Source organism: Puntigrus tetrazona, chromosome 13 (genome assembly GCF_018831695.1).
Source record: "Puntigrus tetrazona isolate hp1 chromosome 13, ASM1883169v1, whole genome shotgun sequence".
NCBI classification, from domain to species: domain Eukaryota; kingdom Metazoa; phylum Chordata; class Actinopteri; order Cypriniformes; family Cyprinidae; genus Puntigrus; species Puntigrus tetrazona.
In genome coordinates, this window is record NC_056711.1 from 12,227,943 (window position 1) to 12,242,249 (window position 14,307).

The 14,307-nt window shown below is 35.6% G+C and overlaps 1 protein-coding gene across 7 annotated transcripts in view; it reads right to left on the minus strand.

Annotated features, from left to right (window-relative positions):
• c13h2orf50 (chromosome 13 C2orf50 homolog) overlaps positions 1 to 14,307 on the minus strand; it is a 45,408-nt gene that overhangs the window by 7,986 nt on the left and 23,115 nt on the right. For 5 of the 7 annotated variants that reach the window (XM_043256012.1, XM_043256011.1, XM_043256009.1 and 2 more), the window contains exon 5: positions 27 to 256. The gene's annotated coding sequence lies outside the window, so the exon portion shown is untranslated. Of the gene's footprint in view, positions 1 to 26; positions 8,142 to 14,307 lie in introns of those variants that run through there. The other 2 variants (XM_043256006.1, XM_043256007.1) reach the window with 2 other exon arrangements.

Consider the following 14,307-nt stretch of genomic DNA (forward strand, 5'->3'; position numbering starts at 1 on the left):
CAGAATGCACAAAGAACACACTTTACCAACAGTTCCATCCTTGATTGAGTCGTGCAGATATAGTTACGCTGCTCCCTGTCATCTTGCTTTATGCCTTACAAGAAGTCTAAAGTATAAGGGGAAAGAGCAAAAAAGTGACACAAATCGCCTCGCAATCAAGAGCTCACTTGACTGGAAATCACTTGGCTTTTTTTAGCAGCACGAATGCTTTTCCGCTTGTGATCTCTGATGAAGCCCCGTACTGAAAGCCTCCAAGCTGGAAACACAAGAAAATAAGATTCAGTCTAGGTACATTAGACAAAAACGTTTCTTTAAAAGATTCAGAAAAACATGGGTCTGCACTCAGCAAGTACACGTAATAACAGAAGACACCATTTATAATGAGCCCAGAAATCTCAAAACACAGATAAAGGGGTCAAATAAGAACCCCACCGTGTCATTCTTCCTTTTATTTTCCTTAATTCGTCCTCCCACACAAGATGGGGGCTTTCACCGCACTCCATGCTGACCCCTGACTGATAATGAACCGGGGATGGACTCCGCGGTTACTTTTTACAGCAAAAATCATCCCTTGGGGTTGCAGTCCGATGACCCTCTCTAAAGCTGTTATATAATTGCTATTTTTCCCTGCATCCTTTCCACAGAGAGATGGAGGCATGATGACTGTAATTATCCTGCCGCAAAGCAGACAAAACGGGCGAACGGCTGCTGCCCGCCTGGCAGAGGAAAACGCTAAAACCTTGTGTTCTTTATTCCCTTTCTGTTTCATTCTGTCCCTTTCTCCTTCTTTGCTCACACTTTTCACCAATTACCTCTGCAAAGCCATTGAAAATGAAATGTATTTGCGTGTATTTGAAAGATGGATGGGTGTGTGTGTTCATATTAATACAAGTATTAGTGTGGGTGTGTTTGTAAGTGCATATGCGATTTGGGTTTGATAACTTGTGGCAGTTGAATTGAGCCCCTGCCTCACGGTTTCCCTTAGATACGACTAATCAGCCATTTAATTACACAGGCCTCTGTTTATATTCGGCATTTATGGGCTTTTACATGCTTGAAGACAGTAATTAAAAACCAGCGTGATAGAAAGAAAGAGAGAGGCAGAGGAGAATGACAAAGACAGGGCAACCTGATGATTTCAATAAGAATGACAGTACAATGCTTTAAAAGCACTAGTCTGTCTTTTGTTTATGGAGATTGTCATACGTTAAGTGCTTTCTTTTTCTGTACTGTTGTGCCTCTGTGAGTCTCTGTGTTATGTTTTGCCTCTTTATTTTTCTCCCAACGCCTCAAGTTTCTTCAGGCGACAGGAAGCTTGAGCATACGACTTGGTAACCAAGCAACAACATACCAACCACGCTCTAAAATTAGGGAAGTGGTGACGTCAAGGCAACCAAAACAAAATCATAAGAACATTAAAATGCACATGTAACAGCAAGGAACACTCGCACTGACCAAGTGGTTTTCATACTTCAATCAACATCACTGTAACTCTACGATTTCCTAAGAATAAAGGAAAAATAGAGGTGCCACAAAGCTCCACCAATCATTCACGCTACTGAATAAAGTCATGCATCAAGGAAAAGCAGCGCTCTTATTTTAGTAAATTGGCATACAGCTATGGCACCTCGGATGGAACAAACAAAGCTTAATTTTCTGTTCCAAATCGCTTTAATTACTGTGCTAATCTGTCCAAATGAGATGCATCCAGGGTATTTATTTTGTTAATCAGTAGGCAGTAGAACTAAAAGGGCCCCAGTCTGCATAGAAAGGATCTTTTTGACCTCTTGTTCTCTTACTTGCTGTACAGCAAACCTGACTCTCAAGAAACAGAAACAGCAGAAAAATTCATTGGATCTATACATTCAATAAACAACCTTTTAAGAAGCACCATTTAGGGCACTTTCAACCACCCAGTCTGAAACAAGTTGACCTTCGTCTCACGCAGTCAGACTTCCGATGTGGCTTGAGGTCTGTTTCTCATTGCACCTTATTCTTTCCAAGTACCTAATATACTTAAGTCCAATTTACACACAAGATAACTATAAACCATAAAGTTTACAGACTTTAAGTAAAGTCCTAATGATCATTCTAATCTCATGAGAATAGGGAAGTTCACTCCACAACTTGAATTGCTGCCAAAGTCTCATTCCCCTGTTCACCCTTCCCTTTAGAGAAGCTAAGGTGGCAGTTACAGGATTAAAATGTCATAGTCTGAGACAGCGGGGATGTCCAGCAATGAATGGAGATCTTAAAACAGTTACATATGTTATATTGCAATTATATTACACACTGCAACTTTAAAGCAACCGTATGCAAGGGCTTTTTGTTGGTTATTTAATTAAAATATCAGTTTCAAAATCATTCTGATGGTACAATAAAGGCAAATGATATCTGTTAAGTGTGTATTGCTTCACGTCAGCAACGTATGCACGTATACAACTAACTATCTATAACTATTTAAAGGCAATGCATGAAACTACAAACAATTGTATCTCCTTCCATGAGAAGGTTTGGTATCATGGCATCTTTTTTCCAGGCAGAACGTTTAAAAACGCTGCATGCACGTCTCTCAGAAGTCCTGTATAATTCAACCAGTCTGATACCGATTTCAAAACTCCTGAAGTGCTTTTTTTTGTGACATATGCGTCAGATATTAAACAAACGCTCTGAGGCTGACTACTTTAAGTGACCATCGACCAAATGCTTTTAAAACTTTTGTCAAAACAGTTTAAGACATCAAAGTGACCAAACAAAGAATCGAAAGATCCCATTGCTTCATTCTTCCATGTTTTGTTTGTTTTTTAGAGTCAAACAGAAGTAATATGCAGAGGCATTATTTCACAGACATAACTCTAGTTAACATGAACTAGTAATTCTGGAACAACTAGAAGAAAAAGATAAAAAAGGTGTCAATGAAAAACAAAAGGCGAATGGATATGTTTTTATACAATTACTTCTATTTGTATAACTAATGAATTTCATTCAAGAGAAGAAGAAATGTCATTTAGAAAAACCATGATACTTCAGGAATGAAATGGCAACATCTTCAATGTTGTATACGCCAGTCAAAAAAAGCGCTAGACTGGTATTAAATGGGGTCTTTCCATGTTAAAGAGAGGGCACATGTGCTCTGGCACACAGAAAGCTGCAATTAACTCTGATAATACTGTGTTTGTGTATATTTGAGCAGCCCAGTTACTAGCCAGACTGTCCTTGACTTGCTCTAACACTGCCAGTTTTATTCTCTCAGGCCGATTCTCCCAACTGTTTTTGACTCTCCCACTCTCTGTGGCTGTCTCTCTGTCTCTCTTTCTTCTCTCTCTCTCTGTGAAGTTAATCCTTTTAGAGTTATCACCTCCACACCAGACCCTGCTCGGCTCCCAGCTCTTCAAGACACAGAGAATCTGTCCCAAGACACAGAGCAAACAGATTAACCCACAAGAGAGAGCAAGCGATGCTCCGATAGAGGATGGAAGGATGATGGAACAGTAATCCTACAAAGACAAATGTTATTCTGAGGAGCGAGGGAACGATTTCTTTTGATGCGCTGTTTGGAGAACTCATGGAGTATAGAAGAGGCTTGAAGGACATTTTGAGGGCTTGTTTATGTAGGTCAGGACCACATCAGAGATTATGTAATTCTGACTGCGGAGTTTCTCACTGAAGTAAGAGGCCGAGTAGGTATTTGAGAAATATACAATGCAACATCTTTAAGGGATGTGATTCCTAAGGGAAGCAACGGATACTATAAACTCCCCATCAGAAAGACAGAAGGATAAAAATATAAATCTGTTATTGAAACATTTTGTTGTGTCATATAAACCTCAGGCAATCTATGTTAGTCATATTTGTAAGCAGAGGTTTTCTAACTTTTTTGATGCTCACATATGATCCCTTTGTGAGGGACCTTTTAATAAAATATAAAGGCAGCTGTATACTTTCTGTGCATGTGTATATATAAAGACAAATTTTTGTCAGAAAATATAAAAAGACATATATTTGTCTTTGTAATAACTGTAATCATTTTATTTTATTTTATGAACCTAAAAAAGATAACTTTCAGAATCCAGCCACTGGTCAAAAGAAGAATCTGAAGTATTTAATCAAAATATTTTCTTAAAAATATAAAAGTATAAGCACATTCAGAAAGAAAAACCAAAAAATGTAAAAATAAATGCAAATTCAAAATGTAAATGCAATAATAGTATGGAAATAATACTGGTTTCTCTGGAAAGTGTTACACTACGGTGCTTTCATAACATCGCTTTGAGTGTTTGAGTCAACCAATGGCATGAGTTTGGGGCGGGACTATCTGTTTATCTGGCAAATGACAGTGGTAGAAAGTTTTCTTGAAACTTGTTTGAAAACTATCACTATTTGTGCCATTCCATGTGCTAGCACTACATCTCTTTGCTCAATCAATACACAAACTTAGTTAAACTACAAGAATACTGTCAGATGGACTTTTTGATCTCTAAGAGAATGTGCCAGTCATAAAGTTCCGTTTTTTTGCCATTGCTGATTTTATTCGTTCTCAAATGTTCACAGAGAGTCTGGCAGAGCAGCCTCAGCGCAGCCGGAGGAACAGGGCCTGTGGGAGTATCAGCACTGCCAGATGCCTTTCGGTGTCACAACAAACCTCTTTCTGTCAGAACATTGTTTGATAAATTGATCTCACGCATTGGATATTCTTTTCAGATGCTACACACATTGATTATGGGACACTCTGTTAAAATATAAAATACTTTTTTGGACTAGCCAAAGACAGACTAAGAAATTGATGCACTGAAACTACAAGCAGTGAATCAGAATTATGTACAGGTCAGATCAGGATTTAAGGAGGTCCTGAGAACAACAAAAAATATTCTAAACTCAGAAAGTGTGCTTTTCAAATCTTAGAGCCTTTAGTTATACGCTAATATGTTGCTCTCAGACACTCAAATTACTAGCAAGCAGAATATTGTGTTTACAGCTCTTATTTATTTATTTATTTATTTATTATAATATTTTAGAAGCCTTATCTGAGCAAAGCTCTCAAGGACCTGACAGAACCTGGGATGCTTCTGGTAAATTCTGTCTAGGCAGCACATAAAACTTTAATGAGAACAACATCTTCACAGAGTGCTTTAAACACATCACATAAGTAAAGAGAACATCTGCACTCATTTATTTTACAGACAAATATTTTGACAGTTCTTTTTGATGTTTAATTTAGTACTTATTTTTCTGACCTTGTTTAAGTGCTGTATTATGTTTTATATTTTTTTTCCTGTGTGGAGCAGATAAATTAAATTAAATTAAATTAAATTAAATTAAATTAAATTAAATTAAATTAAATTAAATTAAATTAAATTAAATTAAATTAAATTAAATTAAATTAAATTAAATTGTAGCATTAATAATTTTATTAAACATTTGACAGGGGGATATAAACAATTGCTCAGAATAAAGACAAACCAGTGAAAGACATTGGGGAGGTAGGGCAAGAATGTTACATGTTGCACTTTATATACATTTTACATATATACATTTTTTTGCACCATCAGAGATTTTTAAATAATTGTGTTTCAGCCAAATATTGTCTTTTCCTAACAAACATCAATGGAAAGCTTACTTATTGATGTATAAATGATGTCAAATTACCCTCATAACTGGCTTCGTGGTCCAGGGTCACGTATATATTAGCTGATTAGTTCATTTTAAAAGGACAGTATTGCAAAAGTGTGGCTATTCTGTTATTACTAAATTTATTTACTAAATTATTCCCAAGCAGCTTTCCCAAGTTCACATGAACTTATGTAACTATCCCAGCTTCTCCACAAACAGGTAAACATCTAAACAGGGCAGCACTTTGTCCATGCAACAGAAGACAGATTCTCAGCCTCACTTTCTTCCTCCAACCACCACAGCATCTAACTGACGATCAGCAGGAGTATAATCACTCCAAAATGACGACTGACGTTTCCTCAAATGCCGTTGTCCAGGCAACAAGACCCCCAACCCCTCTCTCTGCAGCCATACACGTACCTCTTTGTAAAGAGCTGTTATTTAAAGCTCAGGAACAAAAAGAGAAAAACAGAGGGAAGTCATCAGCACTTTCTACTCTCAGTCTGAAAAATGTTGCACATCATGAGAAAGGTTTGAAGATCTTTCATCATGATTCTCTCACAGGTTCATTTTTTTAAAGCCACTCTGTAAAAGCCCATTTGTGTTCAGCTCACATGGTGATTCATTCAGGACACTCTTCCAGAGCGTATAGCTGCAGACAGACGACCTTACGGTTCAGTCAGACTCCCGCCGACAGGCCACGTCTAAATTATCCACGGAGATAGAAAAAAAAAAATATGAGAACCCAAACTTCTGTCATCATTTACTCACCTTGTGTAGTTCTAAACCAATGTGAAGTTTAAGGCAGAACAAAAGGAATTTTTTAAAGTCTTTTCTGATATTTCTTTTCATAATGAATGGGTCTGTCAAGCGGTCAAAAAGAACAATAAAAGCGGTCCATATAACTTCTGCGCTATTATTTTAAGTCTTTCAGCACCATAAAGTGTGTGAGGAACAAAGTATGAAAGTATTTGTTCCATTTGGAGCATAATTACAGTGAATATTAATACAGTATGAACTTTCATTATGTAAAACCTGAAAGTCAAATTAATTAAATCAAGCAGCTTCATTTCACTCAAAAATTACCTAAAGGTCACTGCACTTAATAGAAAAACGTTATGTGGACTCAGTAACTGATATACTGTATTAAGCAGAACTCAAACTCAAAAGCAGAACTTGAAAGAGTTTTCAAGTTAGGTCCATGTTTCTAAATGTAATGGATTTAATCAGTATAGTGAAATTTAATATGGAGTTGATAGTTTAATAGCACATTACAGTTTTGGTATACATTAGAATATATCATTTCTGTAGTGAATTCAAATTAAATAAGTTAAAAATACTCATATGTTAAGGTAATTTGTTGTTTGGTCTTACAGTGTATCGGTTTGGTAACTAAAAGAAAAAACATAAAAACATTTGTTGCTTGAAAATTAAATTGAATTAAATTATACTGAGTAAATAATAGTAGAAATTAATTCTTTGACTTACTTATACCTTTCTTTAGGCACAAATAGAATTTTTCCTTTTTTTAATCTAAATTTTCCATTTGCACAAAATTACCTAAATTTAGCTTGATGATCAACCCATAATGCATCAGTAAAAGGAGGCGTTGTCTAAAACTTTCTCTCTTTTTTTGGAGAAAAAAACCCCAAATACATGAAAAGCAGACAAAGATGCAGAGTTCAACATGCAGTAATTTTTCAATTCACTGCTTTATATGCTAATTTGTCATATTAAGCCTTGCCAGAAACCATGATCTTACAGTCTGGCTGCATGAAGCTGAAATCTGATGTGTATTTACTAAGGATAAACAAACACTTTAAAGCCCACTGTGTGACAGCATCCCTCCCTCCAGAGACACAGAACTCCTCTTTCACCTCTGTTATCTCCTCTGGGTTGACAAAGAATGTGTTTCCTTCCTTTCTTTCCCCCCTAATGATCACTTTAGGGGCTGCTTCACACTTGTCATTTCCTCTTAAATTATTCTGACCTTGAACCCAGCACTGTAGGCGTGCAGCCCACTGAGATGTTGTAAAAGACTCCCCGGAAGGTCATTTTCCCTGAGGTTTTTTTTTTTACTCTTCTGAGTCTGCATTGTTGTTATTCTAGGTGCAAATGGGGAGAAATTGATATTATTTCATAAACCGCAAGATTCATACACGGTCCCTGAACAATCTTCCGTGATTTTCATGGATGCCACATGCTGGAAGTTGATGTTTTATTCTTAAGTATGTTTATCTCTGTTAGTATTGATCCATTCTAATCCATGTTCTCCTGGTTCAGAGCCTTTTTATGGTATAATGCGCTGTCCCTGGGCACGCTACCGAGGCTAATCAATCTCTGAGCAAGACTTAGCGCTTTAATCACTGCAATGAACTTATGCTGTAGATCCTAGAAAGCTGCACAAAAGCTGCATCATGCTCTACAGAGAGACAGGACAGAGTGAAAAAGGTTTGCAAAATCTCATACATATGGAATTTCAAGACATTAATATTGTAAAGAAGTGTGAAGGCCTGATGCAGCAGGAAAAACAAAATTATTTAATATTTATTTTCCTTGTTGCATCAGGCATTCACACTGTAAAAAAATACAAATAAATAATAAACAATTTTATATTATAAATATTACTATTTATCTATAAATTAATTATGTTTTATTTATTAATATTAATATTGAAAGCATTTCAAATCCTAATTATTGAATTTCTGAATTTAATTATTTAATTTTTTTATTTTTTAAATTATTTATTTTATTTATTATTAATATTCAAATGTATTCATCTGTCTGTATAAACCATTAAAATGTTTGTTTTTTTCACATTTTTACAAATGTGCAAATACCATTATGCATCTCTTGAACACTTCATATTTAAAAATCATTTACAAATACAATTAACAATTTTTTTTTCTGCAACAAAATACAATTTAAAACATGATTATTTAGCTAAATTCAGTGACAAGATACAGGTCCATAGTTTGGAATCATAAGAAAGCACATCTAGAAATCACTTTCAAAAACTAACCTTTGTTTTAATGGCCCAAAGATCAGACTCAATTCTGTTTTCCAAGATTATTCGACATGATTTCACTTGTCTGCAGGGAAAAAAATATATGCAGTGATAAAATAAATTAACATGCCATTCAGGAACTGCAAAAAACACAGCAGCACTGTTTAAAAGAATAAACATTACATAAATAAAATAAAAGCAATCAAGCATGTAATTGCACATGTCATGATCTTCAAACCTTAACTTTATTTAATTTAATTTTAATAGGTTATAGTAAATAAATAAATCAGTTTTTCAGGCTATATTTCACCCCAAAGGCTAAACTAGAATTGATTTCATGTCAAGTGAAAGTCAAAAGTACCTTTTAATGTAAAGAAAACTTGAACTTTAAAGAACGCTTCCTGAAATTTTCCCACTGCTGCCTTAGGGACTAGTTTATAAGCAATGTATCCATAACTGAAGTGTAGAGGTGCCCTTATAAACTCCAGATACAATGTTTAGAAGATGGATTGAAGGGAACTCTTCAAAGTAGCACAAAAAGACATGTGGCCTTCACTCTTTACACACAAAACAGTCTGACTCCAGAAGCCGATAAGTAGAGCTATTTCGAATCTTACTGCTGAGAAGTGAACAGTTATTTTCAGTGTTACCTTCCAGAAGTCACTGCTGCTATTAAACGCAAATGTCAAGTAGGCACTGGGAAGTAGGCACTACAAAGAAAAAAAATTAAAAATGGAAACCGAATGCAGGTTCAGTGCCAAGTAAAGGCGACCTAGGAAATGAAGATTATGTATGCAAATAGAAGTTGCTTATGCTCATCAAAGTTGAATTTATATATATATATATATATATATATATATATATATATATATATATATATATATATATATATATATATAATATAAAAATATACAGTAATGCTCTTTTGTATTTTAAAAAAGTCACAGTAAGGCCTCACAGACCAGTGGTGGTTAGTAAAATGTAATATAGAGTATTCTGTACACCAAGAGGAGTCCCTTTGCTCTCAAAGGACCTACACAGAGATTCAATCTGAAAACCTTTCACAGAGACACTCTCAAATGCTTATTCATAATCGTGCCCCATGGCCCTTCACTCTTCTCCCAACTGCATCGACTTAAGACTCCAGGAAATATGGACAAAATCGTCTCAAAAAAGAACAACAGTATCTGTGCAGAGCAGATTCTGCACATATGCACCATCTACACCAATCTCAGACACTGCCTGTGCGTTTAGAAATAAACTGTAAGCCTGCGAGTGATCATCTTTGTTGACAAAAGCAGCCTGTCTGACGATAAACACAAAACTAATCATACTATAGACAAATCAGGTTTTAAAGATAGAGGCATTATTATCAGTGGGCAGTTAGAGGAGAGGCAGAGGTCAGTGATAGACTGATGAAAAAGAGGAGTGGGGATGGTGTGAATAATTTAGATGAGTCTTCCCTTCCTTCATTAACCTCTCGCCAAGCAGACCTGCTTCAACGAGCCTCACTGAAAATAGACTGTCCTATTAAATGTTCTGGACTTCACACACACACACACACATATTATATTACACATACTGTACACACACATTTAAGTTTATCCTTCACTGATTCAAATATTCTTTGCCTCATACAATCACAGTGACCAAATGTCTGAGAGCAAAAATAAATAATGAATAAAGTTTAAGACCTCGACATAATCCATTGCAAATATTTAAGGTCGTACAAAATTCTAAATTCTAAATTTTAAATTAGTGGCATGTCAGTTCCTTTATACAAAAGGTAACATGTTCTTGCTTTTAATTAAGCACAAGATGTTCTTTGGATGTTTCTCATATCATACTGCAAAACATGACCAGGTTTTACAAAAACAAAGTGCCGCTGTCATTAAAGCAAAAGAATAGCGAAACAAATTGTGTGACTTTCTGAAATGTATATTTGTGATTATTTTAGATTTCCATTTTAGCTGATATATATGCTAAATCTATATATTAATGATATATGCTAATTTGTTATGTAAAAAAAATCACAAAAGAATGTAAAATAGAAGAATTTTCAGTGCTCTCAGTCTGAAACCCATTTACGTTTATTCTGGTCCCTGCAGCTTGAAGATGAAGAGATGAGAAGATGGATGGTAATAAGCTCTCCTTTATTGTATATAATAATTGAGGACTGAAAAATCACCTCCCTGCCAAGTAAAGCAACACGACCACAGACCTCTGAAGTCACAGCTGTCTGATATGATGTTGAGTCATTCACCTCCCACTCTGTGTGTGTGTGTGTGTGTGTGTGTGTGTGTGGCAGTAAGCGATATTTCTGGTCTTCACAAATGTAGAACATAAAAGTTTGATAAGCATTTAATGACGTTGTTTTTTTGTTTGTGCAAATGTGCTTTAATTACTGATTCATGTCCATTAGCGATTGTGCTATGAACTGCCACAACAGAAAGGTCAGCATCAGGACAACCTGATTAGGCAGAGATAACAGTAAAAGTGGAAAACAGAACAGAAAAGAGAACGAGTGGGGAAAGGAAGAAAGAAAGGTTTACATTCAATAAGCAGCATTTAGATCTCTAGGCAGAAGCCAGGCTGAAGAGTAGTTTTATTTTAGTTTTAAAGAATTGGTTTTAACATCTTTGCAAATTTATTAACAACAAAAAAATAATATGATTCCATTGCATAAGTATTCATACCCTTATCTGGGACAGGAGCATTCATGTTGCTTGTAGATGTTACTACACTTAGGGTGACGTGAACTTGTGGCAAATTCAGTTGAATGGGTATGATTTAGAAAGGCACACACGTCTTAATAAAAGGTCTAACAGCTGATAATGCATATCAGAGAAAAAGTCATGCACTGAGGTCAAAAGGACCTGCCTAAAGAACTGAGAAAAAGGTTTGTGCCAAGTAGAAGAGTTCAGAAAATTCTGCTTCTCTCAATAGGTCACAGAAGCATGTAGTCTTTGTAAACCCTAATGGAAAAAGTTTGAAACAACCAAGACTCTTCCTTGATCTAACCAAACTGAGCAACTGATGGAAAAGGGTTTTGGTTACCAAGAACCTGATAATCGCTCTAGTTGAGTTCCATGATCATATGCTGAGATAGAAGAAATCTACAGAAGAACAACCATCGCTGCAACACTTCATCAATTTTTTGCTTTGTGTCTGTGCGGTAAGACTCAATCCTCTCTTCAGTTACGACACATGAAAACACACTTGGAATTTACAAAAAAAAAAAACAGCTAAAAGACCCTCAGACAGTGAGAAACAAGATTCTCTGGTCTGACGTACCTCAATTCTAAGCATCTTGTTTGAAGGAAACCAGCTCTGCTCATCACCTGCAGAGTACCGTCCCAAAAGTAAAGTGTGCTGGTAGCAGCCACAGCCTGGGATTGAACCCAACCAAATATTTCTGGAGAAACCTGAACATGTGCGTCTGCCCCTGTTTAACCTGACAGAGATTGAGAGTTGAAGAGGTGACGAGAAAGGAGTGGCAGATAATATATACACACATACACATATACATTGGTACTGCTGAATGTTTCAAAACAAGACACAGTAATATTCATAAGCATGACAGATGCATTTTCTTGTAAGATGTTTTGATAGAAACGCATCTGCTAAGAGCATCGCTGTACATGTTATGTACTAAAAGCTGCAGCAGCCACCAGCACAATGTCTCTGGAAACTCTCACTAAATATTAAAAACATGTAAATTGATTCGTCTGTATCTGTCTGTGAGACAGAGAAATGATTCTGCCAAGGTTGAGTGGACTGGCAGAAGGCTTCCTGCTGCTCCCCACGTCCATCTGCAAGGGAAAATTCACTCTTTTTTCTCTCACTGAAATACACACAGCAACCTCTCCACTGAGCCCATGGATTATTGATCAATGTAAAGAGCACAGGCCACAAAATATAGACTTTTTCTTTAAAAAAAAAAAGAAGAAGAATGAAGGAAGGAAAGAAAGAAAAAGCACTTTTCTCTTTTCTGACCATTTTCCATCTTCTTCAGCCCAGCAGGAAACTCTAAATGCCACCAGACCATTGAACAGAGAAATTAAATGGAAAGACAGGCAGGGAGGAAGGGAACGAGAGTGAAAGATATTGTTAGGGATGGAGAGAGAGATTGTGATAGAGGTGGGGATGAGGACATGTAAAGGTCAAAATATAATAGCCATCCAGTTTCACCTGCTGTCCTCTAACAGATCATGTGAAGTAAACAACACGGAGGGGGAGAGAGAGGGAAAACAAGAGAGGGTGTTTGTGTGCATGTCCATTATTTGCTGCAGGGAGTAAAGCTTATCATAAAACTGAAATTAAATTTGACCTTTTATACTTCTTATGCATGCTAATCAAAAAATGTTGATTCCAGTAATCTTTTAACAAAACTTTATCTTCCTCTAAAATAACATATCAAATTGACTTTAGAGACTTCTATTTCTTCTATTTTTTCTATTTTAAATACGTGCAAATAAAGAAATATACAGAAAATAGAAAATGTAACGGTATTTTCGTTTAGCCCTAGATTACTTAATTTCTGACAATAATGTCGACTTGACTGCACAGATACTATCTGAACTGAACTGAGATGGATGATAACATCACAGAATCAATGATGAACTGAATTTAACTGGAAAATTGAGTGTTTACTATTGATCTCTTGCATTATCGACACACCGCTTTCCTGTTTAATACTGTAAAGCTGCTTTGACACGGTATTGTATAAAGTGCTATATAATTAAAGGTGATTTGACTTAAAACACAAAACAACCCAAAATATGAGTTATTTAAACTATTTAAACTCGCTCCATTCACCACTGTTTGAAAAAAAATATATAGTTTGTTGTTCAGACTTAACTAAATTAAGAGAAAAAAAATCCATGCAATTAGGTTAGGGCTGTATAAGAAGACTAAAACGACTTACTTAAGTGAATTAGTTAGTTAATTCAAACTAATGTTTTGTCAAACCTACTGAACATATTTAAGTTAATGACTGGTAACAGCATGTTAAAGACAATAACGTTTATTACCATCATATTTAATATCAAATGAGCAAGTAAGAAGAGACTGGTCTCAGTACTAGCATTAGTAGAGTTATTGCTCACTGAAGGAACAGACATATATTGCAATGCTAAACATGAGCTCCCCTAGCACGGTAACAGTAACCACAAAACACAAAACTATAACAGAAACTCTTCTACATATCAGCATACTAGATATCAACATTAAACACTAAGACAGAACAAGTAAAGTAGAGTCTGCCTTTTTTCAATCAAATCTTCTCCCTTTCCCGTGTGTGTTCATATGCGGTAATATTAAACAAAAAATAAAAAGAAGAACATATAAAATAAATAAATAAAACAATTACACAATGGAAATAACACCTATTTGCTATGTGTATTCATTGTAATGGCATCTGTCTAGTTCTCCACTTTATCAATAAAGAAATCTATTGGCTTTAAGTGTATTTATTTGGGTACCTGTCACACAAAACTATTTGAATGGTATAGTATTTAATGTAGTTCTATTACAGATATCTATAGAAACATTTGTAATAATATACACTGCGGTGGCGTGAGGTGAAATAGAGAAGAGAGGGTTTCTTCTTTCATTTCCAGGGATATTAAAGGATGAGATGAACTTTACCCAAGACTCGTTGCTGTATGCGGATCTATTTCAGTATTCTC